At 38.6% G+C, this 20,886-nt stretch overlaps 1 protein-coding gene and 1 pseudogene across 7 annotated transcripts in view; one reads left to right on the forward strand and one right to left on the reverse strand.

Annotated features, from left to right (window-relative positions):
* Positions 1-20,886, forward strand: part of LOC116594363 (ankyrin repeat domain-containing protein 26-like) — a 636,289-nt gene that overhangs the window by 497,309 nt on the left and 118,094 nt on the right. The gene's annotated exons all lie outside the window — the stretch shown is intronic.
* On the reverse strand, positions 9,160-9,371 carry LOC116594378 (annotated as a pseudogene).

Genomic DNA, 20,886 nt, shown 5'->3' on the forward strand with positions numbered 1-20,886 from the left:
GAAGACATCTGGATGACTAACAGACACATGAAAATATATTCAAGATCATTCCCCATCAGGGAATTGCGAATCAAAACCATATTGAGATACCACCTCATGCCTGCCAGAATGGCTAAAATTAACAATGGACAAAATAACAGGTGTTGGCAAGGATGTGGAGAATGGGGAAACCCCTTACACTTTTGGTGGGAATGAAAGCTGGTGCAGCTACTCTGGAAAACAGTATGGAGTTTCTTCAGAAAGTTAAAAATAGAGCTACCCTATGATCTAGCAATTGTACTACTTGTTATTTACCCAAAGGATACAAAACTACAGATTCAAAGAGGTAGAGTTCTCCTGATGTTTATAGCAGCTTTATCAACAATAGTCAAACTATGGAAAGAACCCAAATGTCCATTGCCTGATGAATGGATAGAGAAGATGTAGTATATATGTATAATGGAATATTACTCAGCCATCAAATAGAATAAAATCTTACCATTTGCACAGATGTGGTTGGAACTAGAGTGTATTATGCTAATCAAAATAAGTCAGTCAGAAAAAGACATACCATATGATTTCACTCATATGTGGAATTTAGGAAACAAAACAGATGAACATATGGGAGGGGAAAGGAGAGAGGGAACCAAAGCATAAGAGACTCTATTTTTTTAAAGATTTTATTTATTCATTTGAGAGAGAGAGAGACAGAGCATGAGCAGGGGGGAGGAGGCAAAGGGACAAGGAGAAGCAGGCTCCCAGCTGGGCAGGGAGCCCAATGTGGGGCTCCATCCCAGGACCCTGAGATCATGACTGGAGCTAAAGGCAGGTGCTTAACCAACTGAGCCACCCAGGTGTGCCTCAAACAATAAGAGACTCTTAACTATAGAGAACAAACACAGTGGTGATGGAGGGAGGTGCATAGAGGATGAGCTAGTTGGATGGTGGGTATTAAAGAGACCACTTGTTGTGATGAGCGCTGGGTGTTTTATGTAAGTGATAAATCACTGAATTCTACTCCTGAAATCAATATTGCACTGCATGTTAACTGACTAGAATTCAAACAAAAACTCTAAAAAAAATAAAATGTGCAGTGTGACAGGTTGATATATGTATACTATTGAAAGGATTCTCACAATCTAATTAATGCATTCTGCCCCCCCACATATTTACTTATTTATTTATTTAGTGAGAACAGTTGTTTTAGTTTCTTAGCAAATTTCAATTATACAACACAGAATTATCAACTATAGCCACCATGTTACACATTAGATCTTCAAACCGCATTCATGTTACAACTAAAAGCTTATGTCCTTCTCTCAAACCTCTACACATTTTCCCCACTCTCCAGCCCCTTCAACCACCATTCTGCTCTTTTTATATGAGTTTAACTTAAAAAAAAAACTTTTGTAGGTTCCACATATACATGGTATCATGCAGTATTTGTCTTTCTCTCACTTGCTTTATTTAGCATAATGCCTTCGAATCTATTCATGTTCTTGCAAATGGTAGGATTTCCTTTCTTCAAAGGCTAATATTCCATATATATATATACTTTATCCATTCATCCATTAATGAAAATGGGCTTTTTCCTGTACCTTGGCTGTTGTGAATACTGCTGTTGTAAATACTGCTGTGAACATAGGAGAATAGATATCTTTTTGAGATAATTGAATTTTCTTTGGGTACATATATCAGAAGTGGGACTCATGGATCCTATGGTAGTTCTGTTTTTAATTTCTTGAGGAACCTCCGTATGGTTTCCAGTGGTAACTGTAACAGTTTACATTCCCACCAACAATAAATTAGGGTTCCTTTCCTCCACATTCTCAGCAGCATTTGGTACCTCTTGGGGTTTTTTTGTTTTTTGGTTTTGTTTTTTGTTTTTGTTTTGGTACTAGACATTCTAGCAAGTATAAAGTTATTTCTCACTATAGTTTTGATTTCATTGCCCTGGTGATTAGTGATGTTGAACATGTTTTCATGTATGTGTTTTTATCTTGGAAAAATGTTCAGGTTTTTTGACCAGATTTCAATGAGGTTATCTAGCTATCTATTGAATTTCATGAGTTCCTTGTATTTTTTAGATATTAACAACTTACTGATTATGGTTTGGAAATATTGTCTCCCCATTTCATAGGTTGCCTTTTTTTTAATTAAATTTATTTATTTTCAGCATAACAGTATTCATTATTTTTTCACCACACCCAGTGCTCCATGCAATCTGTGCCCTCTATAATATCCACCACCTGGTACCCCAACCTTCCATCCCCCCGCCACTTCAAACCCCTCAGATTGTTTTTCAGAGTCCATAGTCTCTCATGATTCACCTCCCCTTCCGATTTACCCCAACTCCCTTCTCCTCTCTAACACCCCTTGTCCTCCATGATATTTGTTATGCTCCACAAATAAGTGAAACCATATGATAATTGACTCTCTCTGCTTGACTTATTTCACTCAGCATAATCTCTTCCAGTCCCGTCCGTGTTGCTACAAAAGTTGGGTGTTCATCCTTTCTGATGGAGGCATAATACTCCATAGTGTATATGGACCACATCTTCCTTATCCATTCGTCCGTTGAAGGGCATCTTGGTTCTTTCCACAGTTTGGCAACCGTAACCATTGCTGCTATACACATTGGGATACAGATGGCCCTTCTTTTCACTACATCTGTATCTTTGGGGTAAATACCCAGTAGTGCAATTGCAGGGTCATAGGGAAGCTCCATTTTTAATTTCTTGAGGAATCTCCACACTGTTTTCCAAAGTGGCTGCACCCACTTGCATTCCCACCAACAGTGGAAGAGGGTTCCCCTTTCTCCACCTCCTCTCCAACACATGTTGTTTCCTGTCTTACTAATTTTGGCCATTCTAACTGGTGAAAGGTGATATCTCAATGTGGTTTTAATTTGAATCTCCCTGATGGCTAGTGATGATGAACAAGGGCCCTCTTTAATTCCCATCACCTATTTCACCCACTTCCCCACCTACCTCCGCTCTGGTAATGATCAGATTCTTTTCTATATTTAGGAGTCTGTTTCTTGGTTTGTCTGTCTCTCTTTTTTTCCCTCTTTGTTCATTTGTTTTGTTTCTTAAGTTCCAAAAATCATATGGTATTTGTCTTTCTCTGACTGACTTAATTCACTTAGCCTTATACTCTCTAGGTTTTTTTTTTTTCTGTTTGTTTTTGTTTGTGTTTTTCTTTTTTACATATAATATAGTATTTGCTACAGGGGTACAGGTCTGTGAATCATCAGTCTTATGTAATTCACAGCACTCACCATAGGACATACCGTCACCCATGTCCATAACTAAGCTACTCTATCTCTCCCCTCCACCCCCCAGAGAACCTCAGTTTGTTTCCTGAGATTAAGAGTCTCTTATGTTTTGTCTCCCTCCGAGTCCCATCTTGTTTCTTTTTTTTCCCTTCCCACCCCCCATTAACCCCTGCCCTGCCTCTCAAATTTCTCATATCAGATAGATCATATAATAATTCTTTCTCTGATGGGCTAATTTTGCTTAACCTAAACTCTCTAGTTCCATCCACAACATTGTAAATGGCAGGATTTGGGGGCTTTTGATGGTTGCATAGTATTCCATTGTATATACCTCATCTTCTTTATCCATTCGTCTGTTGATGGACATCTAGTCTCTTCCCGTAGTTTAGCTATTTTGGACATTGCTGCTATAAATATTTGGGTGCGTGTGCCTCTTCAGATCACTACCCTTGTACCTGTAGGGTAAATACCCAGTAGTGCAATTGCTGGGTCATAGTATAGCTCTATTGTCAACTTTTTGAGGAATCTCCATGCTGTTTTCCAGAGTGGTTGCACCAGCTTGCATTCTCACCAATAGTGTAGGAGGGTTCCCCTTTCTCCACATCCTCCCAACGTCTGTCATTTCTTGACTTGTTAATTTTAGCCATTCTGACTAAATGAGGTGGTACCTCATTGTGGTTTTGATTTGTATGTCCCTGATGCTGAGCGACTAAAAAAAAGAAAATTGATAAGATAAGTTTGTTAAAAAAAAAAAAGAGAAAAGAATGTGAGCAGGCTGGAGACTAAAACAAAGCCATGCACTAGATTTAAGGTATATTTTGATCTGTTAGAAGAAACTGTATCCCTGAAGAAAGAAAAGCCTAGATGTATACAAAAAGTAAGGTTAAATACAATGAAGGGATAGAATATAACAATGAAAATTTAAAAAGATTTTTAAAAAAGGTATAGATAAGGTAGAATAGTTTAAAAAGTTTAAAATAGGAAAGAGGAACAATTTTAAAAACTGAATAAGAAGAAAATAAAATTAAAAATATTTAACTTTGAAAGATTAAAGAATCATGGAGGAAAATCCATGAATTCTATGTGTTGCATTCCAGAGTTCTGCAGTTCTCACTGATCTGTTAACATGGTCTTGGCTGGATTTTCTTGCTGATCTTCTGGGGGAGGGGCCTGTAGCCAGGATTCTCAAATATCTTTGCCCAAGCCGGAATTGCACTGCCTTTGCTAGGGGTCAGGCTAACTAATCTGCACAATTTTGGTCTCGGGAGATTTTGTTCCCTGAATGCTTTCTGTAGAGCTCTGGAAGACAGGAATAATGATACCAGTCTCCCAATCTCTGGCTGGAGGAACCAAGAGCTCAGGGTCCCACTCCTCAGTGCGCCCTGAGAGAAAAGCAGTCAATCTCTCATATCTCTCTGGTCTCCAACCTGTGTCCAAGCATTTCTATCTCTGGCGCAAGGCTTTGTTTGGAGTCTCCAAACCCAGCAGATTCCTGCCATCCTGTTCCTCCCAGAAGAGGAAGGTGAGTCTCTCTGGGTCAGCGACTTGTGGGGTCCATGCTCTTTGAGATCACAGTTTAAGGTAACCCCAAGCTGAGAGCCCCCTCCTTGGCTTCATCTCTGCTGCCAGCTTCCCTGGTCTGATACCTTGGAGCTCTGCCACACTCAGACACTGTTCTTTCTGTGACCACACTGTTCCTGCGAGGGCTCTAACTCCTGCTTAACCTCTGGAGTGAGGTCCCTCAGTGGAGCCAGCTTCTAAAAGTTCTGATTTTGTGCTCTGTTGCTCCACCGTTTGTTGGGAGCCAGCCCCTCCCCCCACAGTCTATCTTCCTGTATATTGCCTCAGATTCACTTCTCCATACATCCTACCTTGCAGAAAGTGGTTGCTCTTCTGTTCCTAGAATTGTTGCTCTTCTTCTCTTCGATCTCCTGTTGAGTTTGTAGGTGTTCAGAATGGTTTGATAACTATCTAACTGAACTCCTGGGACCTGATGATTTTAGGTCTCCTCTTCCTCTGTCATCTTGTTTCTTCTCCCTCTATACACCCTTATACTCTCTAGTTTTAACCACGTTTGTTCTTTTTTTTAATGGCTGAAAAATATTCCATTTTATATATACCACATCTTCTTTATCCATTCCTCTATCAATGGTCACTTGGGTTGCTTCCATATCTTGGCTATTGTTAAGTAATTCTGCAGTAAATATAAGGTTCATGGTCCCTTTGAATTAGTGTTTTTATAATCTTTGGTTAAAAACTCAGTAGTGCAAAAACAAAAACAAGAACAACCCCCACCCCCCCAAAAAAAACAAACCCCAGTAGCGCAATTACTAGATTGTGGGGTATTTCTATTTTTAACTTTTTGAGGAACCTCCATAGTGTTTTCCACAGTGGCTGTACCAGTTTGAATTCCTACCACCAACATTGCAAGATTTCCTTTTTTTCCACATCCTCACCACTCCTGATATCTGGTGTTTTTTATCTTAGCCATTCTGACAGGTATGAGGTGATATCTCATTGTAGTTTTGATTCACATTTCCCTGATGATATATGATAATGAGCATCTTTTCAAATGTGTGTGTTGATCATCTGTAAGTCTTCTTTGGACAAATGTCTGTGTCTTCTCACATTTTAAAATTGGATTATTCATTTTGTTTGTGTTCAGCTTTGTAATTTCTTTATAGATTTTGGATTCTAACTCTTTATTACGTATGTCAACCCTTTATCAGGTGTGTTATTTGTAAATTTCTCCTATTCCATAGTTTGCCATTTAGTTTTGTTGATTGTTTCTGTCACTGCACAAATGCTTTTTATTTTGATGTAGTTCCCATAGTTTATTTTTGCTTTTGTTTCCTTTGTTTCAGGGACCTATCTAGAAAGAAAGTTGCTATAGCCAATGCCAGAGGAATTATTGTCTTTGTTCTTTTCTATGATTTTTGTGGTTTCGGGTCTCACATTTAGGTCTTTAATCCATTTTGAATTTGAATTTATTTTTGTGTATGTTGAAAGAAAGTAGTCTAATTTCATTCTTTTGCATGTTGCTGTTTAGTTTTGGACACCATTTGTTGAAAGGACTTTTACCCATGGGTATTCTTTCCTGATTTGTCAGAGATAATTTAATTGTCCATATAATTGTGGGTTTATTTCTGTGTTTTCTACTCTGTTCAGTTGATCTCTGTGTCTATTTTCGTGCCAATACCATACTGTTTGGATTACTACAGCTTTGTAATGTAACTTGCATTTCAGAATTGTGATGCCTCCAGATTTGCTTTCCTTTTTCAAGATTGCTTTAGCTATTTGAGGTCTTTTATGATCCCATACAAATTTTAAACCTGTTTGTTCTGGTTCTGTGAAAAATAATATTGTGGGTTTTTTTGATAGGATTGTATTAAATGTGTAGATTGTTTTGGGTATCAAAGGAATTTTAACAATATTTCTTTTTCCAATCCATGAGCATGGACTGTCTTTCCATTTTTTGTGTCATCCTCAATTTCTTTCATCAGTTTTTTTATAGTTTTCAGAGTACAAGCTTTTCATCCCTTTGGTTTATTTCTAGGTATCTTATTATTTTCATTGCATTCGTGAATGGGATTTTTTAAAAAAAAATTTCTCTTTCTGTTGCTTCTTTTTTGGTATATAGAGATACAACAGATTATTGTGCATTAATTTTGTATCCTGCAACTTTATTGAATTTGTTTATCAGTGCTAGCAGCTTTGTGGTGAGTCTTTTTGGATTTCTACATACAGTATCATGCCATCTCCAAATAGTGAATGTTTTACTTTTCCCTTACCAATTTGGATACCTTTTATATGTTTTTGTTGTCTGGTTGCTGTGGGTAGAACTTCCAGTAATATGAAGAATAAAGGTGGTGACTGGACATCCTTGTCTTGTTTCATAGCTTGTGTTTTGCTTTTGTTGTGGTTTTCTCTGCTGCATAGAGCTTTTTCTTTTTTAATTTTTTAGAAAAGATTTTTTAAGTAATCTCTATACCCAAAATGGGGCTCAAACCTACAACCCCAAGATCAAGAGTTGCATGCTCTACTGACCAAGCCAGCAAGGCACCCTTGCACAGAGTTTTTTAGTGTGATGCCGTCCCATACATGTATTTTTCATTCGTTGCTTTTGTTTTTGGTTAAAAAAAAAAAAGTCATTGCCAAGACATTAAAGAGCTTACTTCTTATATTTTCTTCCACGAATTTTGTTGTTTAAGGTCTTACCTTCAAGTCCTCAATATATTTTGAATTGATTTTTGTGTATGATGAAAGGATTCTAGTTTCATTCTTTTGCATGTGGATATATAGTTTCCCCAGTATCATTTTTTGAAGAGACCATTTTCCCCTATTTTATATTCTTGATGTTTTGTCAAAAGTTAGTTGACTTTAACTGTATGGGTTTATTTCTAGGATCTTTTTTCTGTTTATTTAAATGCCTGCTTTTATGAACAATACTACACTGTGTGATTACTATAGCTCTATTACTACATATAGTTTAAAATCAGAAAGTATGATGTCTCCAGCTTTGTTCTTTCTCTGGATTGCTTTGGCTATTCACAATCTTTTCCCCTCCTTAGTTAAATATATTTCTAAGAATTTTATTGTGTTTGATGTTATTGTTAATGGATTTTTAATTTCTTTTTCAGGTAATTTGTTGTTATTGTATAGAAACACTACTGATATCAGTATGTTGATATTGTAACCTGCAACTTTCCTGAATTTGTTAATTACATCTAACAGTTTTTTGGTGGAATGTTTAGGATTTTCCATATATAAAATCATGTCATCTGCAAATAGACAGAACTTACTTTTTCCTTCTGATTTAGAAAACTTTTAGTTTTTTTTTCCATGCCTGATTGCACTGAGTTGGTGTGGTAAGAGTGGGCATCCTTGTCTTGTTCCTGATATTAGAGGAAAAGCTGTTAAGCTTTTGTCATTCATATGAAATATGGGTGCTTATCCAGTATGGCTTTTATTATTATGTTGAGGTATGTTTCTTTATCTAGTTTGTTGAGGGCGTTTATCGTGAATGGATGTTGAATTCTGTCAATTCCTTTTTATGAATCTACTGAGATTAGCATATGATTTTTATCTTTTATTCTATTAAAGATGTTATTTATTATTATTATTATGTCCTTCTTCTTATGATTGTTCTTATTATTATTATGTTTTTTATTGATTTGTATATATTGAACCATCCCTGTATCACAAGGATGAATCCTGCCTGATCATAGTGTATGGTACTTTTATTGTGATTTGAATTTTGTTTGCTAATATTTATTGTGAATTTTTCATCTATGTTCAGAGAAGATATTGTTTTCCCTTGTAGTGTCTCTTTTTTTTTAAAAGATTTTATTTATTTATTTGACAGAGAGAGATCACAAGTAGGCAGAGAGGCAGCCAGAGAAAGAGGAGGGGAAGCAGGTTCCCCGCTGAGCAGAGAGCCCAATGCGGGGCTCGATCCCAGAACCCTGGGACCATGACTTGAGCCGAAGACAGAGGCTTTAACCCACTGAGCCACCCAGGCACCCACCTTGTAGTGTCTTTATCTGGCTTTGGTATCAGGACAATGCTGGCCATGTAAAATGAATTTGGGAGTGTTCCTTCCTCTTCAGTTTTTTGGAAGAGTTTGATAAGGATTGATGTTAATGCTTCTTTAATTTTTTTTAGCTTTTTCAAATCATTTTAATAACCTAGCAGTGATTCAAAATAGGGAAAGAAAATTCAAACTTGTTCCCTTAAGAGGGAGGCTACCATGACTGCTCTGCACAAGCACGATCAAGGGAAACGATGAAACCGGATTCCAAACAGCAAGGGTGGTAAGAAGGCTTCAAGGCTCACAGTTTGAAGAGCTTGGTTTGGGAAAGTCTCTGAGGGGTAGCAGAAGAAACGTGAAGCTTAAGAGACCCTCAGAGGACAGGGCGCTGTTGCTGGGTCATGAGCACCTTGAAGCATTTCTTGATGGTGATTCGTGTCGAGAATATTTGTCATCTGGGGAGAACAGAGCAGGATGCGCCGAGCAGGTCTGTTGTCTCACAGGGTCAAGCTTCTTCAGAGTATAGACTTGGTCTCCCTGCTCAGTGAGGTAATACTGGAGAAACATCACAACGCTGAAAGGAGATGTTCCCAATGCTTCTTTAATGTTTGGTAGAATTCAACCAATATAATTATCTGGTGCTGGTCTTCTTGTCATTGAGAGGTTTTTGATTAATGAATCAGTGTCTTTACTCATTCTTGGTGTGTTCATATTTTCTATTTCTTCATGATTCAGTCTTTATAGGTTATATGTTTCTATGAATTTATATATTTCTTTTTGGTTTCCAATTATTGCCATATAATGGTTCACAGTAATCTTTTACGATATTTGTATAGTTGTGGTGTCAGTTATGTCTCCTTTTTCATTCTGATTTTATTTAATTGTTTTTTTCTGTTTGAGTAGAGTTAACACAATGTTCCATTAGTTTCAGGTGTACAACGTCATTCAATTTCTCTATACGTTATGCTATGCTCACCACAAATGTCGCTACCATGTTTTTTTTTAAACCACTCAAAAAAGAAAAGATTATTTATTTATTTGATAGAGAGAGAGAGAGGGCACAAGCCAAGAGGGAGGGGCAGAGGGAGAGAGGGAGGGAGATTCCCTGCTGAGAAGGGACCCAGTGCAGGTCTCAGTCCCAGGACCCTGAGATCATGATCTGAGGTGAAGACAGAGGCTTAACTGATCAAGTCACTTTGGTGCTCCTGTAGTTTTCATGTTTAACTATACAATGCATAAAATTCTATTTTCCCTATGCTGTGGCTTTTATTTCCATGACTTATTTGTTCCATAGCTAGAAGTTTATATCTTCCACTCCCCTTCATACGTTTTCGCCCATCCCTTCACTCCTACTCCCCTGGCAGCCATCAGGTTATTCTCTGTATTTATAGATCTAATTCTGCATTTTTTCTGTTTATTCATTTGAGTTTTTTAGATACCATATTTGTCTTTCTCAGTATGACCTAATTCACTGGGCATATTACCATCCAGGTCCATCCATTTTGTTGTATATGGCAGGATCTCATCCTTTTTAAGGCTGCATAAAATTCCATTTTCTTTCTTTCTTCCTCCCTCCCTTTCTTTCTTCCTCCCTCCCTTCCTTCCTTCTTTTCTTCTTTCCTCCCTCCCTCCCTCTCTTTCTTTCTTCCTTCCCTCCTTTCTCCCTTCCTTTCTTTTATGTTTTGTTAGTCACCATGCAGTACATCATTAGTTTTGATGTAGTGTTCCATGATGCACTGTTTGTGTATAACACCCATTGTCCTCCTTAATACCCATCACCATCCCCTCACCCTCCTCTCCTCTAAAACCCTCAGTTTGTTCCATTTTCTATTTCTTCCGTATCCATTTGTCTACTGATAGAAATGTAGGTTGCTTTCATATCTTGGCTATTGTCAATAGTGTTGTAATAAATATAGGGATGTATATGTCTGTTCAAAATTAGCATTTTCATTTTCTTGGGTAAATAGTCGTGAAATTACTGGGTCATATGGTATTTCTATTTTTAATTTTTTGTGGGACCTCCATATCGTTTTCCACAGTGTCTGTAGCAGCGTACACTCTCACCAACACTGCACAAGAATTCCTTTTTCTTTTTTTTCACATCCTTGCCAAAACTTGGTATTGCTTGTGGTTTTGATTATAGCAATTCTGACAAGTATAAGATGATATGTCATTGTTATTTTGATTTGCATTTCCCTGATGATGAGTGATGTTGAGCATCTTTTCATGATCTTTGGTCATCCGTATGTCTTCTTTGAAAAACTCCTTTTCAAGTCTTTTGCCCATTTTGAAACTGGAATTTTTTTAAGTGTTGAGTTATAGAAGTTCAATATGTATTTTAGATATTAACCGTTTATTGGATATGTCTCTTGGAAATATCTTCCCTTATTCTGTAGGTTGTCTTTTTGTTTTGTTTATGGTTTACTTTGCTGTGCAAAAGCTCTTTATTTTGATGTAGTCCCAAAAGTTTATTTTTGCTTTTGTTTCCCTTGCCCTAGGGAACATATCTAAAACATATCTAAAAAAATGTTGATATGACTGATATCAGAGAAGTTACTGCCTGTGTTCTTTTCTAGGATTTTTATGGTTTCAGGTTTCATATCTAGGTCTTTAAGCCATTCTGAGTTTATTTTTGTGTATGGTTTTGGAAGGTGGTCCATTTTTATTCTTTTATATGGCTGTCCTGTTTTCCTATACCATTTATTTAAGAGACTGTCTTTTCCCCATTTTGTAGTCTTGCCTCCTTATCATAGATTAATTGAGCTAATGAGTATAGGCTTATTTCTGAGCTCTCTTCTGTTCCACTGATCTTTTTGTGACAGTACCATAATGTTTTGATTATAGAAATCTGGAATGGTGATATCTCCAGCTTTGTTTTTCTTTCTTAAGATTGCTATGTCTATTTGAGATATTTTTTTTTTAAATCCACATTTTTTTTTTATTTCCAGCATAACAGTATTCATTATTTTTGCACCACACCCCGTGCTCCATGCAATCCGTGCCCTCTATAATACCCACCACCTGGTACCCCAACCTCCCACCCCCCGTCCCTTCAAAACCCTCAGATTGTTTTTCAGAGTCCATAGTCTCTCATGGTTCACCTCCCCTTCCAATTTCCCCCAACTCCCTTCTCCACTCTAAGTCCCCATGTCCTCCATGCTATTTGTTATACTCCACAAATAAGTGAAACCATATGATAATTGACTCTCTCTGCTTGACTTATTTCACTCAGCATAATCTCTTCCAGTCCTGTCCATGTTGCTACAAAAGTTGGGTATTCATCCTTTCTGATGGAGGCATAATACTCTATCCCCAGGGGTACAGGTCTGTGAATCACCAGGTTTACACACTTCACAGCACTCACCAAAGCACATACCCTCCCCAATGTCCATAATCCCACCCCCTTCTCCCAAACCCCCTCCCCCCAGCAACCCTCAGTTTGTTTTGTGAGATTAAGAGTCACTTATGGTTTGTCTCCCTCCCAATCCCATCTTGTTTCATTTATTCTTCTCCTACCCACTTAAGCCCCCATGTTGCATCACCACTTCCTCATATCAAGGAGATCATATGATAGTTGTCTTTCTCTGCTTGACTTATTTCGCTAAGCATGATACGCTCTAGTTCCATCCATGTTGTCGCAAATGGCAAGATTTCATTTCTTTTGATGGCTGCATAGTATTCCATTGTGTATATATACCACATCTTCTTGATCCATTCATCTGTTGATGGACATCTAGGTTCTTTCCATAGTTTGGCTATTGTGGACATTGCTGCTATAAACATTCGGGTGCATGTGCCCCTTTCGATCACTACGTTTGTATCCTCAGGGTAAATACCCAATAGTGCAATTGCTGGGTCATAGGGCAGTTCTATTTTCAACATTTTGAGGAACCTCCATGCTGTTTTCCAGAGTGGCTGCACCAGCTTGCATTCCCACCAACAGTGTAGGAGGGTTCCCCTTTCTCCACATCCTCGCCAGCATCTGTCATTTCCTGACTTGTTGATTTTAGCCATTCTGACTGGTGTGAGGTGATATCTCATTGTGGTTTTGATTTGTATTTCCCTGATGCCGAGTGATATGGAGCACTTTTTCATGTGTCTGTTGGCCATCTGGATGTCTTCTTTGCAGAAATGTCTGTTCATGTCCTCTGCCCATTTCTTGATTGGATTATTTGTTCTTTGGGTGTTGAGTTTGCTAAGTTCTTTATAGATTCTGGACACTAGTCCTTTATCTGATATGTCATTTGCAAATATCTTCTCCCATTCTGTCAGTTGTCTTTTGATTTTGTTAACTGTTTCCTTTGCTGTGCAAAAGCTTTTGATCTTGATGAAATCCCAATAGTTCATTTTTGCCCTTGCTTCCCTTGCCTTTTGCGTTGTTCCTAGGAAGATGTTGCTGCGGTTGAGGTCAAAGAGGTTGCTTCCTGTGTTCTCCTCAAGGATTTTGATGGATTCCTTTCGCACATTGAGGTCCTTCATCCATTTTGAGTCTATTTTTGTGTGTGGTGTAAGGAAATGGTCCAATTTCATTTTCTGCATGTGGCTGTCCAATTTTCCCAGCACCATTTATTGAAGAGGCTGTCTTTTTGCCATTGGACATTCTTTCCTGCTTTGTCGAAGATTAGTTGACCATAGAGTTGAGGGTCTATTTCTGGGCTCTCTATTCTGTTCCATTGATCTATGTGTCTGTTTTTGTGCCAGTACCATGCTGTCTTGATGACGACAGCTTTGTAATAGAGCTTGAAGTCCGGAATTGTGATGCCACCAACGTTGGCTTTCTTTTTCAATATCCCTTTGGCTATTCGAGGTCTTTTCTGGTTCCATATAAATTTTAGCATTATTTGTTCCATTTCTTTGAAAAAGATGGATGGTACTTTGATAGGAATTGCATTAAATGTGTAGATTGCTTTAGGTAGCATAGACATTTTCACAATATTTATTCTTCCAATCCAGGAGCATGGAACATTTTTCCATTTCTTTGTGTCTTCCTCAATTTCTTTCATGAGTACTTTATAGTTTTCTGAGTATAGAATCTGTGTCTCTTTGGTTAGGTTTATTCCTAGGTATCTTATGGTTTTGGGTGCAATTGTAAATGGGATTGACTCCTTAATTTCTCTTTCTTCTGTCTTGCTGTTGGTGTAGAGAAATGCAACTGATTTCTGTGCATTGATTTTGTACCCTGACACTTTACTGAATTCCTGTATAAGTTCTAGCAGTTTTGGAGTGGAGTCTTTTGGGTTTTCCACATATAGTATCATATCATCTGCGAAGAGTGATAATTTGACTTCTTCTTTGCCGATTTGGATGCCTTTAATTTCCTTTTGTTGTCTGATTGCTGAGGCTAGGACCTCTAGTACTATGTTGAATAGCAGTGGTGATAATGGACATCCCTGCCGTGTTCCTGACCTTAGCGGAAAAGCTTTCAGTTTTTCTCCATTGAGAATGATATTTGCAGTGGGTTTTTCATAGATGGCTTTGATGATATTGAGGTATGTGCCCTTTATCCCTACACTTTGAAGAGTTTTGATCAGGAAGGGATGCTGTACTTTGTCAAATGCTTTTTCAGCATCTATTGAGAGTATCATATGGTTCTTGTTCTTTCTTTTATTGATGTGTTGTATCACATTGACTGATTTGCGGATGTTGAACCAACCTTGCAGCCCTGGAATAAATCCCACTTGGTCGTGGTGAATAATCTTTTTAATGTACTGTTGAATCCTATTGGCTAGTATTTTGTTGAGTATTTTCGCATCTGTGTTCATCAAGGATATCGGTCTATAGCTCTCTTTTTTGGTGGGATCCTTGTCTGGTTTTAGGATCAAGGTGATGCTGGCCTCATAAAATGAGTTTGGAAGTTTTCCTTCCATTTCTATTTTTTGGAACAGTTTCAGGAGAATAGGAATTAGTTCTTCTTTAAATGTTTGGTAGAATTCCCCCGGGAAGCCGTCTGGCCCTGGGCTTTTGTTTGTTTGGAGATTTTTAATGACTGTTTCAATCTCCTTACTGGTTATGGGTCTGTTCAGGCTTTCTATTTCTTCCTGGTTCAGTTGTGGTAGTTTATATGTTTCTAGGAATGCATCCATTTCTTCCAGATTGTCAAATTTATTGGCGTAGAGTTGCTCATAGTATGTTCTTATAATAGTTTGTATTTCTTTGGTGTTAGTTGTGATCTCTCCTCTTTCATTCATGATTTTATTTATTTGGGTCCTTTCTCTTTTCTTTTTGATAAGTCGGGCCAGGGGGTTATCAATTTTATTAATTCTTTCAAAGAACCAGCTCCTAGTTTCGTTGATTTGTTCTATTGTTTTTTTGGTTTCTATTTCATTGATTTCTGCTCTGATCTTTATGATTTCTCTTCTCCTGCTGGGTTTAGGGTTTCTTTCTTGTTCTTTCTCCAGCTCCTTTAAGTGTAGGGTTAGGTTGTGTACCTGAGACCTTTCTTGTTTCTTGAGAAAGGCTTGTACCGCTATATATTTTCCTCTCAGGACTGCCTTTGTTGTGTCCCACAGATTTTGAACTGTTGTATTTTCATTATCATTTGTTTCCATGATTTTTTTCAATTCTTCTTTAATTTCCCAGTTGACCCATTCATTCTTTAGAAGGATGCTGTTTAGTCTCCATGTATTTGGGTTCTTTCCAAACTTCCTTTTGTGGTTGAGTTCTAGCTTTAGAGCATTGTGGTCCGAAAATATGCAGGGAATGATCCCAATCTTTTGATACCGGTTGAGTCCTGATTTAGGACCGAGGATGTGATCTATTCTGGAGAATGTTCCATGTGCACTAGAGAAGAATGTGTATTCTGTTGTTTTGGGATGAAATATTCTGAATATATCTGTGATGTCCATCTGGTCCAGTGTGTCGTTTAAGGCCTTTATTTCCTTGCTGATCTTTTGCTTGGATGATCTGTCCATTTCAGTGAGGGGAGTGTTAAAGTCCCCTACTATTATTGTATTATTGTTGATGTGTTTCTTTGATTTTGTTATTAATTGGTTTATATAGTTGGCTGCTCCCACGTTGGGGGCATAGATATTTAAAATTGTTAAATCTTCTTGTTGGACAGACCCTTTGAGTATGATATAGTATCCTTCCTCATCTCTTATTATAGTCTTTGGCTTAAAATCTAATTGATCTGATATAAGGATTGCCACTCCTGCTTTCTTCTGATGTCCATTAGCATGGTAAATTCTTTTCCACCCTCTCACTTTAAATCTGGAGGTGTCTTCGGGCTTAAAATGAGTTTCTTGGAGGCAACATATAGATGGGTTTTGTTTTTTTATCCATTCTGATACCCTGTGTCTTTTGACAGGGGCATTTAGCCCATTAACATTCAGGGTAACTATTGAGAGATATGAATTTAGTGCCATTGTATTGCCTGTAAGTTGACTGTTACTGTATATGGTCTCTGTTCCTTTCTGATCTACCACTTGTAGGCTCTCTCTTTGCTTAGAGGACCCCTTTCAATATTTCCTGTAGAGCTGGTTTGGTATTTGCAAATTCTTTCAGTTTTTGTTTGTCCTGGAAGCTTTTAATCTCTCCTTCTATTTTCAATGATAGCCTAGCTGGATATAGTATTCTTGGCTCCATGTTTTTCTCGTTTAGTGCTCTGAAAATATCATGCCAGCTCTTTCTGGCCTGCCAGGTCTCTGTGGATAAGTCAGCTGCCAATCTAATATTTTTACCATTGTATGTTACAGACTTCTTTTCCCGGGCTGCTTTCAGGATTTTCTCTTTGTCACTGAGACTTGTAAATTTTACTATTAGGTGAGGGGGTGTGGACCTATTCCTATTGATTTTGAGGGGCGTTCTCTGAACCTCCTGAATTTTGAGGCTTGTTCCCTTTGCCATATTGGGGAAATTCTCCCCAATAATTCTCTCCAGTATACCTTCTGCTCCCCTCTCTCTTTCTTCTTCTTCTGGAATCCCAATTATTCTAATGTTGTTTCGTCTTATGGTGTCACTTATCTCTCGAATTCTCCCCTCGTGGTCCAGTAGCTGTTTGTCCCTCTTTTGCTCAGCTTCTTTATTCTCTGTCATTTGGTCTTCTATATCACTAATTCTTTCTTCTGCCTCATTTATCCTAGCAGTGAGAGCCTCCATTTTTGATTGCACTTCATTAATAGCTTTTTTTATTTCAACTTGGTTAGATTTTAGTTCTTTTATTTCTCCAGAAAGGGCTTTCCTATGTCCCGAGAGGGTTTCTCTAATATCTTCCATGCCTTTTTCGAGCCCGGCTAGAACCTTGAGAATTGTCATTCTGAACTCTAGATCTGACATATTACCAATGTCTGTATTGATTAGGTCCCTAGCCTTCGGTACTGCCTCTTGTTCTTTTTTTTGTGTTGAACTTTTCCGTCTTGTCATTTTGTCCAGATAAGAGTATATGAAGGGGCAAGTAAAATACTAAAAGGGTGGCAACAACCCCAGGAAAAAATGCTTTAACCAAATTAGAAGAGATCCAAAATCGTGAGGGGGGAGAAAGGGGATAAAAAGTGGTTCAAAAAGGAAGAAATAAAAAAAAAAGAAAAAAGAAAAAAAAAAAAGAAAAAAGAAAAGAAAAGAATTTTAAAAAAAAGGAAAACACCTAAGAAAAATGTAAAAAAGAAAAAATATATATATTAGATAAACTAGTAAAAAATCGTTAAAAAAGAAAAAGGTAACAGTTAAAAAAAAAAAAATTTTACCCGAAGGCGAGAAAAAAAAAACAAAAAATGAAAAAGTAAAAAATTAAATTAACTGCAAGACTAAAAAAAAATCACAGGGAAAAAGCCATGAGTTCCGTGCGTGGCTTTCTCTTCCTCTGGAATTCTGCTGCTCTCCTTGGTATTGAAACCGCACTCCTTGGTAGGTGAACTTGGTCTCGGCTGGATTTCTTGTTGATCTTCTGGGGGAGGGGCCTGTTGTAGTGATTCTCAAGTGTCTTTGCCCCAGGCGGAATTACACCGCCCTTACCCGGGGCCGGGGTGAGTAATCCGCTCGGGTTTGCTTTCAGGAGCTTTTGTTCCCTGAGCGCTTTCCGTAGAGTTCCGGAGGACGGGAATACAAATGGCGGCCTCCTGGTCTCCGGCCCGGAGGAGCCGAGAGCCCAGGGCCGCACTCCTCAGTGCGCCCTCAGAGAACAGCGCCCAGTTACTCCCGTCTGCCTGACCTCCGGCCGCGCTCCGAGCTCTCCGAGCCTGCGACCAGTTCAAGGTAACACCGAGCTGTGAGCTTACTGTCGGCTCTGTCTCTGTAGCCGGCTTTCCCGTTCCAATACCAGCAAGGTCTGCGACACTCAGACACCCCTGATCCTTCTGTGACCCTGCGGGACCTGAGGCCACGCTGAACCCGCGTGGGCTTCGCCCCGGTTTAGCCTCTGGAGCGATGTCCCTCAGCGGAACAGACTTTTAAAAGTCCTGATTTTGTGCACCGTTGCTCCGCCGCTTGCCGGGAGCCGGCCCCTCCCCCCGGGGTCTATCTTCCCGTCGCTTTGGATTCACTTCTCCGCCGGTCCTACCTTTCAGAAAGTGGTTGTTTTTCTGTTTCCAGAATTGCTGTTCTTCTTCTCTTTGATCTGCCGATGGATTTTCAGGTGTTTGCAATCTTTAGATAAGCTATCTAGCTGATCTCCGGCTAGCTGAAGCAGTCTCAGCCTGCTACTTCTCCGCCATCTTGACTCCTCCCCTATTTGAGATATTTTGTGACCAAGAAAAAAAGAGAAAGGACCCAAATAAACAAAAACAGAAATGGAAGAGGAGAAGTAACAACTGATACCACAGAAATACAAAGTATTATAAGAGAATACTGTGAAAAATAATATGCCAACAAATTGGAAATGGATAAAATCCTAGGAACATATAATCTTCCAAAACTGGATCAGGAAGGAATAGAAGATCATTTCTGATTTTATTTATTTGAGTCTTCTTCTCTTTTCTTCTAGTGTAGCTGAAGTTTTGTTTAGTTTTTTTGTTCTTGTTTTTTTTTTTTTGAAAGATTTAATTTATTTTACAGAGAGAGATCACAAGTAGACAGAGAGGCAGGCAGAGAGAGAGAGGGAAGCAGGCTCCATGCCAAGCAGAGAGCCTGATGCTGGACTCGATCCCAGGACCCTGAGATCATGACCTGAGCTGAAGGCAGTGGCCCAACCCACTGAGCCACCCAGGAACCCTGTTTTGTTTTTTTGTTTTTTTGTTTTTGTTTTTGTTTTTACAGAGAAAGATCACAAGCAGGCAGAGAGGCAGTCAGAGAGCAGGGGTGGGGGCAGGGGGGACAGGAGCAGACTCCCTGCTGAGCAGAGGGCTGGATGCAAGGCTTGATCCCAGGACCTTAGGATCATGACCTGAGTGGAAGGCAGATGCCTAACCCCCTGAGCCACCGAGGTGCCCCTTGTTTAGTTTTGTTAATCTTCTTTATTATATTTCTTGTCTCTGTTTTATTTATTTCTGCTCTGGTATTTACTATTGTGCATTTTACCCCAACATTTATTCATTTGTTGGTTTTCTGTCTGGATGGTTTATCTACTATTGAAAATAGGGTATTAAAGTCTTCCACTCTTATGGTATTGTCTGTTTCTCTCTTCAGACTTTTTAAAAAAGATTTATTTATTTTTTTAAGATTTTATTTACTTATTTATTTCACAGACAGAGATTACAAGTAGGCAGAGAGGCAGACAGAGAGAGGAGGAAGCAGGCTCCCTGCTGAGCAGACAGCCTGATGCGGGGCTCTATCCCAGGACCTGAGATCATGACCTGAGCTGAAGGCAGAGGCTTTAACCCACTGAGCCACCCAGGTGCCCCAAGATTTATTTATTTTAGAGAGAGAGCATGGGGTAGGGGCAAAGGCAGAGGGGACGGGGGTCTTAAGCAGGCTCTGCATTGAGTACAGAACCTGATGCGGGGCTCCATCTCATGACCCTGATCATGACCTACGCCAAAACCCAAATCTGGATGCTCTACCAACTGTTCCAGCCAGGCGCCCCTCTCTTCAGATCTAGTAGTATTTGCTTAATATATTTCGGTGCTCTCGTGTTGGATGCATATATGTATTTATGATTGTTGTATCTTCTTGATCAGTAGATTCTTGCATCATTCTATGATGGCCTTCTTTGTCTTTTGTTACTATTTTTGGCTTAAAGTCTCTTTTGTCGAATGTAAGTAAAGCTACTCCTGCTCTCTTTCGGTTTCCACTTGCATGGAATATCTTTTTCCATCCATTCACTTTTAGCCTATGTGTATTAAAGCTGAGGTGAGTCTTTTGTAGGAAGCATATATGTGGGTCTTATATATTTTATCTGTTCAGCCACTCTGGGTTTTTTTCCTGGAAGAATTCAGTGCATTTTCATTTACAGTAATTATTGATAGGTAAAGACTTACTTATGCCATCTCATTGTTTCCTAGCTGTTTTATAGTTCCCTTATACTTTTCTTTGTCTTTGACTTCCTTCCTTTCTGAATTGATAATTTTCTATAGTGGAAGCTTTTTTTTTTAAGATTTTTATTTATTTATTTGATAGACAGAGAGAGATCACAAGTAGGCAGAGAGGCAGGCAGAGAGAGAGGGGGAAACAGGCTCCCCGCTGAGCAGAGTGTCCGATGTGGGGCTCGATCCCAGGACCCTGAGATCATGACCTGAGCTGAAGGCAGAGGCTTAAACCACTGAGCCACCCAGGCGCCCCAATAGTGGAAGCTTTGATTCTCTTTTACGAATCATTTGTGAATTTATCATAGGTTTCTGCTTTTTGGTTACCATGAGGCTTACAAGAAACTTCTATATGTATAGCAGTCTATTTCATACTGATAACAATTAAACTTCAATCACATGTGAAAACTCTACACTTTAACTCCCCTTTTGTATTTTTAATGTCACAGTTTACTTCTTTTTATATTGTGTATCCATTAATAAATCATTGTAGCTGTAGTTTTTAATTTCATTTTATTTTATCTTTTTAGTGTTCCAAAATTCATGGTTTATGCACCATACCCAGTGCTCCAGGCAATCCGTAGCTGTAGTTATTTTTAGAAACTTTTGTCCTTTAACTGTTAAACTAGAGTTAAATGGTTAACATACCAGTATTGTGTATTTATGTGCTTTCATGCTACTAATTATCATACATTCACTTCAGTTTC

The sequence above is a fragment of the Mustela erminea genome, chromosome 6, assembly GCF_009829155.1.
Source record: "Mustela erminea isolate mMusErm1 chromosome 6, mMusErm1.Pri, whole genome shotgun sequence".
Classification (NCBI taxonomy): domain Eukaryota; kingdom Metazoa; phylum Chordata; class Mammalia; order Carnivora; family Mustelidae; genus Mustela; species Mustela erminea.